The following is a 16,559-nucleotide window of genomic DNA, read 5'->3' as shown; positions in this document are numbered from 1 at the left end:
GCAAAAAAACATTCAAACAAAGTTCAATGGGTTTTCTGCCCCTTTCCCCGAAATATATGCATATAGTCACAAACCCTGCTGCGGTCATTTGATCGTTCTTTAAAGAGAGGACGCAGTAATGAGAGAAATAATGTAGCCTAAACTATTGAAAATTGTCCTTTTACAAGATTAAGTAGTGGCAGGAGGGATCGATTCTTATTAAAGAGATGGCGTCCAGATAGCTTCCTAAAGTAGCCTTTCTCGATGGACATAATATAGGCCTACTGAGAGAATCAACAAACTCACACACGCACACCCCCATAAAAGCACCTGCCAATCAAACACATTAGCATATGTCGGACACAAGGAAATATTTCTCCTTTCCTTAAAACGTATGAAAAAACCTAACCTACGTTAGGCTTTGCGAAAGTAGGCTATAAAGATAGTGAATTGACAAGGAAATTATGAAGGGGACAGCTATGCTATAGTATGAAGATGAAATTGACAATCATTAAAATAGAAACAAATAAATAGCCTATTTATCAGCAACGCTGATTATCGATGGGGGGGAGTGTTGGAAAGATATTTCAAATACTGTGACGAACTATTATAATTAGAATGATGTATGTAAAAAAAACTGACTTCATTGACTTACTGTGTGAGGTGAAGAAAAAATTACTAAGAAACCCAGCTGGGCACTTTCCTACATTTTACATTTGCGAGAATCAAGCCAGGAGAGCGTGAATGATGGTATGAAACCATTTTCTTACTGAAGTGGCATAGCCTATAGCGCTCTACAGCCCGCATATATTCAGTTGGAAAGGGAAGAAGATGTAGAACCTTTAATAGACAGACTAAGTTAGCAAAACAATTCCTGATTATCATTAGTAAACACTCCCGCTAATAGTTGAAGTTTATATACATGAAAACAAAATCTAACAAAAACTAAATGATATCCTAAAAGGTTTTTTAGACAGTAATTTTATTTTCATGACCATCAGTTACACGGTTATTCACAGCCCTACTCACCGACTTCTGAACATAATCACTCATTCATTTCAGATGTAGTGTTCTTGTTACTCTATTTAAATACAGAGTTCACTCTTCTGGTTCACTTTTTAGTGGCAGTCTAATGCCATCAGAATGATACTTATTTGCAATACTGAACTCTGTCCCTCTTCTTCCATTCATTCCTCCCCAGGGTTCGGGAAGGTGCCTGGTCTACAAAAAAGCCAAGTGCACATTGAGGCAATCAGACCTTTGACAAGGTGATGTGTCTCGTGCTGGAAGCGGCCACACACAAGCCCATCTGGAGGCACAGTATCCTGGACACTGACAGCATCTTCTGCCCAGGTGAGTAACCAACAAACTCTATTACTAGAACCTCACTGTCTCCCATTTTATTGTTACAACCTGTTGGTTACATCCATCTCCCTATAGAAACACGTTGAAGGATGTGTTTGTGTTTTATGCAACCTAAAATGTGTGTAATATATCTGAGATTTGACATTCATACATAAAGAACTAGCAAATATGGAAATAATGGGAGAGATACGTAAGTAATTGTGTGTGTCCCAGGTGAGAAGGTGGAGAACAAGCAGGTGCTGGTGAACAAGTCCATGTCCACCGTCACCCAGACACCACTGGAGGGCAGTGCCCAGCCAGGACAGCCCCAGTACAGACACATGCCCATCAGGTGGGTCAGCCAGCCTCCTCCCTTCACCACTCATACACCCCTGCCTGCCCCCACACAGAACTATTATTATAAACTGGGTGGTTCGAGCCCTGAATGCTGATTGGCTGACGGCCGTGGTATATTGGAAATATACCACACCTCCACTGGCCATATTGCTTAAATATAACGTTCGTTCCTCATCTACTATCTCTTCTGACCTTTGAGCAATATACTTAGTGTCCACTATATGACGTCAAACAACCCAGTCCTTTCAGGTCTCTTTCAGCGATTCAGCCTTGTCAGATCAGGTCAGGTGTTTATCTTCTCCAATGCAGACGTTGCTTTCCTCATCAAGATCCTGCTGAGACAGACCAGGAGACCAGAGATAGGAGAGTTCAGCAGTCGGCACTGAGAGAAAGGTACTACTGACCCTCCCTTATCTGCCCTCTCAGGGCCATATGATGCTTATGATCGGGAAAGCAACTGATCTGTCGCAGGCCTGAAGTGTCTGCATGAACTGCAGAGTCTCAGTGCCCCATGTCAACATTTAGTGAAGGGAGAATATACAGATGTAATCTAACGCAGTGTTGACCAACTGAAATGATAGATTCCTTTGCAAGACTTTGCGTGTGTGTGTGTGAGAGCATGTGCGCGCATTAGTGTGTGTGCACGTGTGCATTTGTGTGTGTTGAGTCAGGCCCCAGTGTTGCCAGTAGTTCCAGTGAGGGCCTCTCTCCTCGTCTTTCGAGGGGCTCTGCTTTTCAATTAATTGGCTCTTTGTCCTGCGCCAGACTATGCAAATGTATTACACCCCAGCAGTACACTGCCGCTCCTGGGAAAAGTGTTTACAACCGCCATTGTTTTGCTGCTGCACCTCCCTCTAGAAGAGAGGGCCTGTATGATGTTTTAATCGGAAAGCTAACTGGCGCCATGCATAATTTACTCACTTCATTAAACGGGGTCGCTGCTGGGGCTGGCCGGTCAGTATAGTCATGGGACAATATCCTCTGTCTCTTACAGGAGTGAGGGGTCACCAAGGGGTTAGGCATAGCAGGAGAGGGGGAATACTAGAACTGGGGAAAGGCCCGGGATGGAGCTACAAGTGACCAACCTGAGAGTAGTGATGTACTGTAGCAATGCTGGAGTGTGTTCTTGGGTTGTTTTATGTTGGTGCACTAAAGACTTGTCTGGATTTTCGTCCCACTGCCATCCTCACAAGGATTTTGTACAGAGTGACGGACTGTTAGTACTGTTGAATATACTGTAGAAGCGGTATAAGTGTTACAAATGACTTCGTTTTTTGTATAGCAGGCTATATATTTGTTATATGAAATGCAGAGAATCCACTTTCAAAAAGCAATTCTGTATTAGTTAAAGAAATGTGTTTAGCTGAGTCTTAGCAAATGTATTCAATTCTACGTCTAGCTGGTCATAAGTAGTCTCATAAGTTATTGTAATCAGAGCAGAATAAGTTTGGGCAGTAGGTAGCCTAGTGGTTAGAGCATTGGGCCAGTATTTTGGTTACTGGCCCAAATCCCTGAGCTGACAAGGTAAAAATCTGTCGTTCTGCCCCTGAACAAGGCAGTTAACCCACTGTTCCCCGGTAGACCGTCATTGTAAATAAGAATTTGTTCTTAACTGACTTGCCTAGTAAAATCAAATCAAATAAGTAAATGATTTAGCGTATACGCACGCACACACACACACACACAGCTGCAGGCCAGGGGTGGTGGTGGGGGTTGGTGTGTGTGGTTGTGAGGGCTGGGGGCCCATTGTCCATGGCGTCAGTATGGAGCTGTATAGGGCGTGATGGAGGGCTCTGGACCCTCGCTGTTGTCTTGGCTTTCTCTGCCGATTTCATGCCTCTTTTATCATGCACTTTCACACAAAACAAACAACACAGAGGACGCCTGCTATGGGAACTAGTCTCTCTCTCTCTCTCTCTCTATCCCTCTCTCTCTTGCCTGCTCCTTCTCTCTCTCCATTTTCCCTCTCTCATTTTATGCCTCTCTCTCCTTTGCCCTCTGGTCTATTTTTTCCTGTTGCTCTGCCCTTTCCCTCCCTCACACTTCCCTCCACTCCTGTTTTTCCCTCCAATATCCTCTATCTCTCGGTCTCTCTCTCTTTCTCCCTCTGTATAGCCTATTAGACGTTTGCCCTTTCTTGGTTTTCGCTCTTCCTGTCCTCTCCTTCCTGCTGTTGGATGGGGCTCACTCTCAATCAGGCATGGACCTCCTTAGTCCTTAGAAAAGCACTGTTCTTGTTCCCAATCAAAACATTTTACATTTACATTTTAGTCATTTAGTCATTTTAGTCATTTATCCCAGTCATAGTAAGTCAATTCTTCCTCAATAAAGTAGCTATCAGCAAAGTCAGTGCTAGTAGAAGGGAATAGTCAAGTGCGAGTGTTAGTTCACGAAAGGCGTGCTTTTTTATTTTTTATAAAAGTGTACTTTTTTTTACCTTACCCATTTTTAGATAATTGATGTTATGTTGTACATTAGCTTGGACATGACATAATCTGACTTTTTTGTGTTGCGCTCGCCATCGGTTGAGAGACACCATGCTCCACAGGGTGGGTGTCATTTCAATCATAGAAACACAATTTACAGAATGGATCTATCCCTTCAGACCACTGCAATGTAGCAAGTACACAATGTTTTCTTCTACTTACCACCACCTAGATGGCTGCTGGTCCACCCACCATTGGGATGGGAAATGATGTAAATATATCACTAGCCACTTTAAACAATGCTACCTTATATAATGTTACTTACCCTACATTATTCATCTCATATGCATACGTATATACTGTACTCTATATCATCGACTGCATCCTTATGTAATACATGTATCACTAGCCACTTTAACTATGCCACTTTGTTTACATACTCATCTCATATGTATATACTGTACTCGATACCATCTACTGTATCTTGCCTATGCTGCTCTGTACCATCACTCATTCATATATCCTTATGTACATATTCTTTATCCCCTTACACTGTGTATAAGACAGTAGTTTTGGAATTGTTAGTTAGATTACTTGTTGGTTATTATTGCATTGTCGGAACTAGAAGCACAAGCATTTCGCTACACTCGCATTAACATCTGCTAACCATGTGTATGTGACAAATAAAATTTGATTTGATTTGAATGTCAACTTAAATGGTCATGTCTATTCTGTTATCTATATTTCTATGATTTCAATAGGTTTCCTATGGAAGGTCGACATTATTATTTAGAACAGATATTCCCATTCAAGTCAACATTCTCTGATGTCTGGACCTCCAACCATCTTTGTGGTACCATTTGTAAGTTGACCTTTAAATTTGATTCCCATTTTGGACCATTTGATTTAGTACATTTATCAGCCAAAACATCCACCTTTTATTCAAGAGCATGTTGTGTCTCAGCCGATGGCGAGCACAACACAAAAACCTCAGATAGTGATGATATGGTGGGGTATGCAAGATAGGTCAACTTTGAGCACCTATATCTCTTGAATGCTTTGTCATTCAGGTCTAAAAAGTTACTTTTTGAGCGCTTCCAATATGGACAAATATGAATGAAAGGTTCTGTTCAAATCAAAGGGGTGGTGTCAAAAAAGTTATTGAATTCAAATGGATTTACCTTGAAGGCATTTCTATTATGTCAAATTGGAACTTTATTTTATTATCCTCACATACAGTATACACAAAACTACATGAACATTTGTTTGGGTGATGTTAGGCACAGCTTATTTAGGGTGTATCGTTTAGCGTTCCCCATCTAGTGGCCAACAGGTCCTACAGTTACAGTGCATTGTTTGACAGAATTTTCCCACATGCACTGATTTGATTTCCCCTCTCGAGTTGAGTTGATCCCCCTTCACTTCCTCTCTGGGCTGGACTGACTGAAAGTCATGTGTGTGTAATCCTGTTCTCACTGTCAGGCTAAGCACCTCTCTCCACTTCCTGCTCCCTTTCTTTTCACTTCTCTCCCTCTCTTTTTTGGTTTGCAAATGGGCCTACAATCTGTTTGCTCTAGCCAGGGATGGAAGAGTGCCTCAGCCCCTGGGCAAACATTTGCCCTCACACTTAAGGCCTCCAGTCCCAGGCAGCTACCGGAGGCCCGGGTCCCTTGCCTCTCACATCATCTAAAGACCACGCCAGACAACAGCAGCATGGCAGTGTATGCTGCACTGGGGGTAACTTAGTGTGGAACATGCAAGCGTCACGTTTTCCTTCAGTTAGTGTTGTGTTTTAGCATGCTCCACCAGAAGCAGCAAACTGAGGCAGAAATCAAAAGGTCAAGCTACTATCAATTGATAACGCTTCAGAGACGTGCATAGAAACTCTTGAAATAAACTTGAAAGGTATAAAGACTTCACTCACTCGCAGCTGTAGCATGACTCATTGATTACAGTGGGTCCTTTTCATCCCCATGTCCAGTATATAATTTGTATCTGCACTTGGACCACTTTAACTCAATCTCCCTCTCTGTGGTGTGTGACAGGTGTGTGTGGCCTGATCGTTCCTCAGGAGGACATGCCTTTCTGTGACTCGGGCATCTGCCATGTTATCATCAAGAACCCTCACGACTACCACGCCAGAATGACGATACAGTACCTCCACACAATTCAACATGACCTTTTCTTTGCTTTGGGGGGTACAAAGTCACACTCAAGGGAACTGGTAGCTAGCAGATTTTAACAGGCTAATGTGGACGAAGATAGTGTCGGCAAGCTAAGGTTGGTCGAAAATTCTCTGCTACTCCATACAGTACCTATCCTGTAACGGCTAACGGAGCATCACATCCACCCGTCACAATCTGCTAGCTAGGGAACTGGATGTGGAAGATCAGACTTATCAAAGTATCCCAAGCTTCACGTGGCTTCTTCTAACTCACGGGGAAAATAAATTAACTTTTGTTTTGATACAGTTTGAAACCTAGCCCCCTGAAACACTTATGGAGAAAATGAATCAGCTTTAGTTTTGTTTCGAGGTTGATAATTTGATACCTACCCTCCTAATCCTTCGACAATTCTCCCTCACTTTCTCCATTTTGCTCTCTCTGATATCCAACAGAAGCAGAAGCCCAACAAGACTGCTGTGTTGACCCTCACTCTTCACAGGTTTGAATTAGCCCTTCTGAGACAAAGCGCTCATTATCCCCCCTACTCCATTGGTTGGGTTATCATGGGCTTCCAGAACACACGTCCATTGACAACACTAAGCAGTCAATGTTATTGTTCACGAACAGATATCTGTTGCTGTGGAAACCGCTGTTAAGGAAGTCGCTAGCTTCGTAGCTACTGGTATTCCCACTTTTTTCTTTCTGAGTTTAGAATAGAAAACTAGATTTTACAATGGACCTAAAATGCTGAATGACACACAATGAAACCTTTGTCATATGTTGCAATGGTATTTATTTGATATAAAGGTGTGAACTGTTCAGCAGCATTACACATGTCCCAGCCTTTGATCTGTCAGTGTACTCACAGTCTCTGTTACACATAGGTTGTTTTAGATACAGTTCAATTTGATTCGTCTTTTTGAGAGAGTGGTTCCTTATTATTGGCTAGTGTTGTCTGAGGTTGTCATGGACAGGACACAGCAATGTTTGGCCAGAGAGGATGATCATGTGTGCTAAAGTCAGAGGTCTTCCTTCCTGTGACCTTAGTGATGGCTACTGCTTTTCAGTGGAATGGTCTGGAGTAGGGGTTGCACCGTACATTACCCTCAACAGCAATCACACATCAATCACTGTTATTGATTATCTAGAAAATGCACACTGGTTAGCCTGTTATAAATTTGTCTCATTAATACAAGGGCATAAACCACTGAACCAGTAGGCCTGTTGACTGTTTAGCGAGTTGTGTTATAGAGCAGTTAACATTACCACCACTGATTGTAATTGCTGCTGTACTTTCATCTCATCTTAAACATCAATGTTTAGTTCATTATCATCCCATTTTGTACACAGCATGTACAGTACCAGTCAAAAGTTTGGACACACCTACTCATTCCAGGGGTTTTCTTTATTTGTACTATTTTCTACATTGTAGAATAGTAGTGAAGACATCAAAACTATGAAATAACACATATGGAATCATGTAGTAACCAACAAAGTGTTAAACAAATCAAAATATATTTTATATTTGAGATTCTTGCTTAGTCAAATAAAAAAATAAAAAGTAAAACAAATTCAAAGTAGCCACCCTTTGCCTTGATCTTCCTGTCCGGGTTAGTGCCCCCCCTTGTGTTGTGCCGTGGCGGAGATCTTTGTAGGCTATACTCGGCATTGGATGGTAAGTTGGTGGTTGAAGATATCCCTTTAGTGGTTGGGGGCTGTGCTTTGGCAAAGTGAATGGGGTTATATTCTACCTGTATGGCCCTGGCCGGTGGTATCGTCGAACGGGGCCATAGTGTCTCCCGACCCCTCCTGTCTCAGCCCCCAGTATTTATTCTCCAGTAGTTTATGTGTCGGGGGGCTAGGGTCAGTTTGTTAGATCTGGAGTACTTATCCTGTCTTATCCGGTGTCCTGTGTGAATTTAAGTATGCTCTCTCTAATTCTCTCTCTCTTTCTCTCTCTCGGAGGGCCTGAGCCGTAGGACCATGCCTCAGGACTACCTGGCCTGATAACTCCTTGCTGTCCCCAGTCCATCTGGCCACGCTGCTGCTCCAGTTTAATCTGTTCTGCCTGTGGCTATGGAACCCTGACCTGTTCACCGGATGTGCTGCCTGTCCCAGACCTGCTGTTTTCAACTCTCTAGAGACAGCAGGAGTGGTAGAGATACTCTGAATGATCGGCTATGAAAAGCCAACTGACATTTACTCCTGAGGTGCTGACCTGTTGCACCCTCAACAACCACTGTGATTATTCTTATTTGACCCTGCTGGTCATCTATGAACGTTTTAACATCTTGGCCATGTTCTGTTATAATCTCCACCCGGCACAGCCAGAAGAGGACTGGCCGCCCCTCATAGCCTGGTTCCTCTCTAGGTTTCTTCCTAGGTTTTGGCCTTTCTAGGGAGTTTTTCCTAGCCACCATGCTTCTACACCTGCATTGCTTGCTGTTTGGGGTTTTAGGCTAGGTTTCTGTACAGCACTTAGTGACATCAGCTGACGTAAGAAGGGCTTTATAAATAAATGTGATTTATTGATTAATGACAGCTTTGCACACTTTTGTTATTCTCTCAACCAGCTTCATGAGCTAGTCACCTGGAATGCATTTCAATTAACAGGTATGCCTTGTTAAAAGTTCATTTGTGGAATTTCTTTCTTTCTTATTGCGTTCGAACCAATCAGTTGTGTTGTGACAAGATAGGGGTGGTACACAGAGCCCTATTTGGTAAAAGACCAAGTCCATATTATGGAAATAACAGCTCAAATAAGCAAAGAGAAACGACAATCCATCATTACTTTAAAACATGAAGGTCAGTCAATGCGGAACATTTCTTGAAGTACAGTCGCAAAAAACATCAAATGTCATGATAAAACTGGCTCTCATGAGGACCGCCACAGGAAAGGCAGACCCAGAGTTACCTCTGCTGCAGAGGATAAGTTCAGTAGAGTTACCAGCCTCAGAAACTGCAGCCAAATAAATGTTTCACGGAGTTCAAGTAACAGACACATCTCAACATCAACTGTTCAGAGGAGACTGCATGAATCAGGCCTTCATGGTCGAAATTGAAAGAAGAAGCCACTACTAAAGGACAACAATAATAAGAAGAGATTTGCTTGGGCCAAGAAACACAAGCAATGGACATCAGACCGGTGGAAATCTGTCTTTTGGTCTGATGAGTCCAAATTTGAGATTTTTGGTTCCAACCGCCGTGTTTGTGAGACGCAGAGTAGGTGATGAACTGATGATCTCTGCATGTGTGGTTTCCACTATGAAGCATGAAGGAGGAGGTGTGATGGTGTGGAGGTGTTTTGATGGTGACACTGTCAGTGATTTATTTAGAATTAAAGGCACACTTAACCAGCATGGCTACCACAGCATTCTGCAGCGATACGCCAACCCATCTGGTTTGTGCATAGTGGGACTATCATTTGTTTTTCATCAGGACAATGACCCAACACACCTTCTGGCTGTGTAAGGGCTATTTGACTAAGAAGGAGAGTGATGGAGTGCTGCATCAGATGACCTGGCCTCCACAATCACCCAACCTCAACCCAATTGAGATGGTTTGGGATGAGTTGGACCGCAGAGTGAAAGAAAGGCAGGCAACAAGTGCTCAGCATGTGTGGGAACTCCTTCAAGACTGTTGGAAAAGCATTCCAGGTGAAGCTGGTTGAGAATTCCAAGAGTGTGCAAAGCTGTCATCAAGGCAACGGGTGGCTACATTGAAGAAAAACCCTAGAATAAGTAGGTGTGTCAACTTTTGACTGGTTTTGTATGTATTGTTTTGAAATGGATTGTGATGAGTTGAAGGATGGCATGACCTGTCTCCTGGGAGATATTCATTAGGACACACTATTGCAAAACATTTTGCAAACAACAATTTATTGATGGATTTTATTCAGGTTGTCCCTCCCTATTTCAGTCAGTGTTTTGTCCAGTTTGGTGCCTATTGAATGGCATGTCTCCTCCACCACGTGGGGAAGCTGATCAAGCTGCTGGCTGGGAAAGCAGGGGTGCTGGATGGAAGGTTCCACTACCGCACCGCCTTCGGTGGCATCAAGGTGAAGGCTGTGTGTGAGGACCTGATACGCTAAGGGGTACAACTACCAGGGCAAGGACTACATCACCTCGAGCATCACTTTGTAAACACATTTTGAATTAAAGACATGGAATGGAGGAGTGTTGTATGTCAGCCTGGTTAAACCAGACTGTTTGATAAGTGAAACATTGGTGAGCACATTGTTCAGTCCGATTGAACCTGCTAGTTGTATTTAAGAATGTATATGTCACGTATGAGCATTACACTATGGCTACGGACATGACTTCTGTGGCCACTAATTTAACAGTATTATACAGTATTATAGCCATTCTCTAGCTCAGTGTTTCTCAGTTCTGGTCCTGGGGACCCAAAGGGGTGTACATTTTAGTTTTTGCCCCAGAACTAACACAGTTGATTCAAGTAATCAACTCAACATCAGGCCTTTAATTTGAATCAGGTGAGTTCTAGGGCAAAAATATATATATATTTACCCCTTTGTGTCCCCAGTTCCAGCATTGACAAACATTGATCTAGCTGTAAGCCCTAGAATTTGATGGTCTTGTGTTCTCTCCTTCAGAGAGCCAATTGAGGCCTATATTTGGACCAGTGTATTATCAGAAGTTGAAGCACATGCATGCCAGATGCATGCCAGATGCATGCCATAGCCTGCAGCCCCAGAGCTGTGATCACCAGGTCAGATAAACCCAGGAATGTTATGTGCAGAACCATATACAGAGTTTGGCCAACTTTTACACAGAACGCCATGTTAGCACCTTTTCTCAAGCTGTTGGTGATGTAAAAATACTAGAGCTCCTTAAAGGTCTACATGGCTGTGGTTGTATGATACCTCCCCTATCCAATATTACAGTATTGTACTCCATTGAGTCATATTGACACTTCAATTTAATATTTTTCCGTTAAGTACAGAAAGTCATCCTCAAGCCATACCTGACCTGACCCCCCCCCCATCTTACCTGCCTGCTGCTGTCCTGTTCGTGTCGGCGCCCCATCCCAGGCAGCCCACGGAGGGGCGCTCTAGAGACAGAGGGGGGAGATTGAGCGCGACTGTCTGATTGGCTACGGGGCCAGCATGCTGCCGCTGGAGTGCCTCATGATCTCCAGTGATGCCTTCGAGGTGGATGTGTGCGGCCAGTGTGGCCTGTTGGGATATTCTGGGTGGTGAGTGTCCTTTTTAGTCCATCTGTAATACCGGAGAATGGTAGTTAGAATCGAACTTGATACCCAAGGTTCAGTTTCCTGGTATTGCAGCTGCAGATTTTTACTGTGCTTACAACCAACAAAGTATGTGATGTGTGTGTGTCTGGTCTGAATGTGATTAGCATAACCAGTTGACTTAAATGAATACTTTGGGATTTTGGCAACATTTTTATGTATCTGTGTCTAGTAGGAAGGAAGTTAGAGGTAGTTTTGTGAGCCAATGCTAACTAGCATTAGCGCAATGACTGGAAGTCTATTGGTATCTGCTAGCGTTCTAGTAGATACCCATAGACTTCCAGTCATTGCGCTAATGCTAGTTAGCATTGGCTCACAAAACTACCTTCATCCTGGACACAGAGACATAAAAATGGTATCCATGAGTTCATCTGACTCTGGGGAAGTATATAAAGGGCCTCAATGCCAAAATCCTGATGTTTCCCTTTAATCAGATGTAAAGGTTGTTTATGCAAAGACCAGTAGACTGAACTAAGCACCTTTTCTATCCTCTGTTAAACAGTATTATAGAGGCCCCTCACTCCCCTGTCTCTCTCCCTCTCTCTATTCCAGGTGCCACTACTGTAAGTCCTCTTGTCACATGTTCTCGTTGCGGATCCCCTACGCCTGCAAACAGCCCAGGAGCTGCAGTCCATGAACATTGCCCCCCGCCTTAAACTAGCATGATACGAGTAACCTCATGTAGCTCATGTAGCTAATCGCTACCACATATAGGGTTCGACTGAGAGGGAAAGCCGGCTGGTGGACAAGAGTATATAAAGGGTGAGATGGAGATGAACTGACAGAGGGTGGAGCTAGAAATGTGAGAAGGACAACAAGCAACATTGAATATTCAAATTGATAACTGTCAATATAATGTTTTAGGAAATACTATAGCACTGTTACAATAATGGAATAGCTATAGTTTATCAGAAAATTATACAAGGCTCCCAATTTTCAGACAGGTTTCTAATCACGCCTTCCTCTGCGAGAGAGTGGAATCATGAATGATTGATTCATGTATGCTCGTTATGTTCGCCTGCTCCCCGGATTTGCCTTGTTAGCAGCGCATTCATTCACCACTCTGTCCAGCAGGAAACTAGAAGGATGAAGTTAGAAGCTAACGTTGAATGGAGCCTGACCTCAGCAGGAGCAGATGACTGAAATTAAGCTAGCTATAATCAAAAGATGGGCTTATAAATTCTCATAACAAAATATATTTTCTTTTTAGAGAGTAGTGAGACAGACAATGGTGAGTCAGGCTGCAATGAAGGAGGCAAAGGAGCTACACATAGAGAGGAAGCATTGAAGCAAGCAGGGAGAGAGGGTAGTAGTACAGTGGTTCCCGAACTTGGGGTCCGCAACCCATGTGGGGTCCCCTAAAATGTTCATATGGTCCCCTGACAGAGCCTAATCTTTTCAAACACATTAATAATGTGTTGGGACAGTCTGTGGGACCTAAAATTTTGTGAAATGTAAAGACAATTTTAGTATAAAGACAATTTAATATTATGTAAACTGAACAAAACTATAAATGCAACATGCAACAATTTCAAAGTTTTTACATAGTTTCAGTTCATATATGTAGTTACAGTTCATGTATGGGAATCAGTCAACATCTGCCCTGACTTACCAGTCATGTATGTAGTAAATAAGTAGTGAAACGTGTATTATTGAGTAGAACTTGAATAGTAAGTTGTTGTTTTTTTCATGAGGTTGTGACTGCCATCTGTTGGCGACTAGAAACAATTGCATAATAGGAACTATTACCAATATATGGTCTTTGAAAATAAATATTAGTGCTGGAAAAGGTACTTGAAAGTCCTTGAATTTGACTTGCCACTCTATGTACGAACCCTGATGATAATGAGTTAAATGCCAAAGCATACAAAAAGCAGTTGTTTGCAAAAATAGCCAAATGAAGGCTACTGCAAGTGGGATACTGGTATACAATTTTTTGTTGGCTTTTGTTAAAAAAAATATATATTATTTTTATATTTCTAAAACATTTCAAGAGTTTTGAATGTATGTTTAGCTACATTTGTGCTTTTCACCCTTTTTGTGTACATAATAAACAACACATATCATTTAATGTTTATTTATTTTTTCATTTTAAATTTTTGTTGTGGACCTGAGAACGACTTGTCAAATAGTTGATCAAGACATTGTTGAAAAATACATCAACAAAACTAATCTTGAATGTATATTGGAAATTACATTTGAAGTGTTTTTGTAATTTGAACACTAAAATATGGCCATGATTCATCAATAAAAGCTACAGTAGAAATGAGAATTGGATAATGTCATTTAGCAGTCTTTTTTTTTTACTGATGTTAACAGAACAGTGAAGACAAATCCATTTACATTTCAGAGACACATGATGACCCAACATGTGTGGGTAGATAAGTTGGACACTTCACATTGAATACCAAACACTGCTGAAGACGTGTTCAGTGTATGAACGCTAAAGAAAGGTATTATCCTTCTCTGATTGTGTTACCGCAACACAGTAATACATTGACAGCAGAAAAAAGGCTATTTTGTGTCATCCTCTTTCCCCTTTCACTCCAAAGCTTTAACACCACCAATACACAGCTCAAAGCATGCCCCCACCCACAAAGCTGAATTGGAGCTCTTTGATTGGACAAAAGCAGCGCACATCAGTAGGACGACGTGGAGGGTAGAGTGGGCTCTTTTGGGGCGGCTGCACCTGTCCTAGCTAATGAGGCTCTAATGAGCCAGTGACGGGCAGGATGGGAAAAGGATGTCTGCGGAGGGAGAGACAAGACCCCTCATCCTCGTTTCTTTTTTAAACTAAAATTAATTAGATCCTCATTTGGGGCCGTAGCTTCCCGGGACCCATTCTCTGGGCCCGTTTGATGTGGATGTGTTAGGCTGTCCTAGGATGTTCTGACAATGCTGCAGCCTTGTACGGGCTCTTGTAGACACCTTAATTAGGAGTTACTTATTGCTAATGGGTTATTTACGATTTATTGGGGATCCAGTTCCTATTCTCACATCAGAACAGACTGCTGACCGAGCAGAAATTCACTCAATGGCTGTGATTGAATGCAGACTATAAGTACATACATTGATTAGACAATGGGTTTCTATAGTCCTTATACTGTCATGTGGATTACTTGGAGATCTGTGATCCCATAGATTGTCTGTACATACATAGCGGTTTTGCTTCATATACTATTGTGTTGTAACTCACGTATAGAGTGTCTGGGATCTATACACATCCTGAGCTGTGTGTTCTGTAGAGCTATTTGTACAGTGCATTCGGAAAGTATTCAGACCCCTTGACTTTTTCCACATTTTGTTACGTTACAGCCTTATTAAATATTTATTTATTTATTATTTATTATTAAATAAATAAATAAATATCCTCATCAATCTGCACACAATACCCCATAATGACAAAGCAAAAATAGGGTTTGAGGATTTTTTTACAAATGTACACAAATTAAAAACATAAATAACTTATTTACATACATATTCAAACCCTTTGCTATGAGACTCGAAATTGAGCTCAGGTTTCCATTGATCATCCTTGAGATGTTTCTACAACTTGATTGGAGTTCACCTGTGCTAAATTCAATTGATTGGATATGATTTGGAAAGGCAAACACCTGTCTACTGTATATAAGGTCTCACAGTTGACAGTGCATGTCAGAGCAAAAACCAAGCCATGAGGTTGAAGGAATTGTCCATAGAGCTCCGAGATAGGATTGTGTCGAGACACAGATCTGGGGAAGGTACCAAAAAGATTCTGCAGCATTGAAGGTCCCCAAGAACACAGTGTCCTCCATCATTCTTAAATGGAAGAAGTTTGGAACCACCGAGACTCTTCCTAGAGCTGGCCGCCCAACCAAACTGAGCAATTGGGGGAGAAGGGCCTTGGTCAGGGAGGTGATCAAGAACCCGATGGACACTCTGACAGAGCTCCAGAGTTCCACTGTGGAGATGGGGGAACCGTCCAGAAGGACAACCATCTCTGCAGCACTCCACCAATCAGGCCTTTCTGGTAGAGTGGCCAGACGGAAGCCACTCCTCTGTAAAAGGCACATGACAGAGTTTACCAAAAGGCAAGATTCTGTGGGATATGTGTCCTTAAGAAATTCCTGATTTTGAGGTATGTGTTGCTGCCATGTTAAACCTACCCTGTAATTGTTGAAATGAAGCTAAATGACCATCCATGTATAAGTTACTGATTGTTGTGAGCCCCTCTCCCTCCACTGTGAAAACACCACATCATCCAATGCAGGGTGGAAAGCATGATTCAGGCAAATTGGGCTGTCAATGTAAACACTGGGTGTGTTAAGAAAATACATAATCTGTTTACAGATCCTAATAATGTGACAAGTTACTGGGTTAGAGTCATAAGTGTCTTTCTTCGTGGGGATGTTTTTCCAGTGACAGGGACTGTGAGACTAGTCAGGATTGAGAGAAAGATGAACGGAGCAAAGTGCAGAGACCCTTGATGAAAACCTGCTCCAGACAGCTCAGGACCCCCTTCCAACAGAACAATGACCCTAAGTACACAGCCAAGACAAACCAGGAGTGGCTTCGGGACAAGTCTCCTTGAGTGGCCCAGCCAGAGCCTGGACTTGAACCCGATTGAACATCTCTGGAGAGACCTGAAAGTAGCTGTCTAACGACGCTCCCCTTCCAAACGGACAGAGCTTGAGAGGATCTACAGAGAAGAATGGGAGAAACTCCACAAATACAGGTGTGCCAAGCTTGTAGCGTCATACCCAAGAAGACTCAAGGCTGTAATTGCTGCCAAAGGTCCTTCAACAAAGTACTGAGTAAAGGGTCTGAATAGTTATGTAAATGAGATATTTCCATAATTTTGGTTGTTTGTAAATTAGCAAAACTTTCAAAAACTGTTTTTGCTTTGTCATTATGGGGTATTGTGTGCAGATGAATTGATTTTAGAATAAGGCTGTAACATAACAAAGTGTGGAAAAAGTTGAGGGGTCTGAATACTTTCCGAATGCACTGTATAGTGTTGTGCTGCATGTCAGTCAGTGTC

At 42.3% G+C, this 16,559-nt stretch overlaps 1 pseudogene; it reads left to right on the top strand.

The window, feature by feature from the left end:
- Window positions 1-12,205, top strand: part of LOC109888887 (DNA-directed RNA polymerase III subunit RPC2-like) — a 37,841-nt pseudogene extending 25,636 nt beyond the window's left edge.
- Window positions 12,206-16,559: the final 4,354 nt, after the last annotated feature.

The sequence above is a fragment of the Oncorhynchus kisutch genome, linkage group LG4 (genome assembly GCF_002021735.2).
Source record: "Oncorhynchus kisutch isolate 150728-3 linkage group LG4, Okis_V2, whole genome shotgun sequence".
NCBI classification, from domain to species: Eukaryota; Metazoa; Chordata; class Actinopteri; order Salmoniformes; family Salmonidae; genus Oncorhynchus; species Oncorhynchus kisutch.
This window is presented reverse-complemented; position numbering and strand designations above follow the sequence as displayed.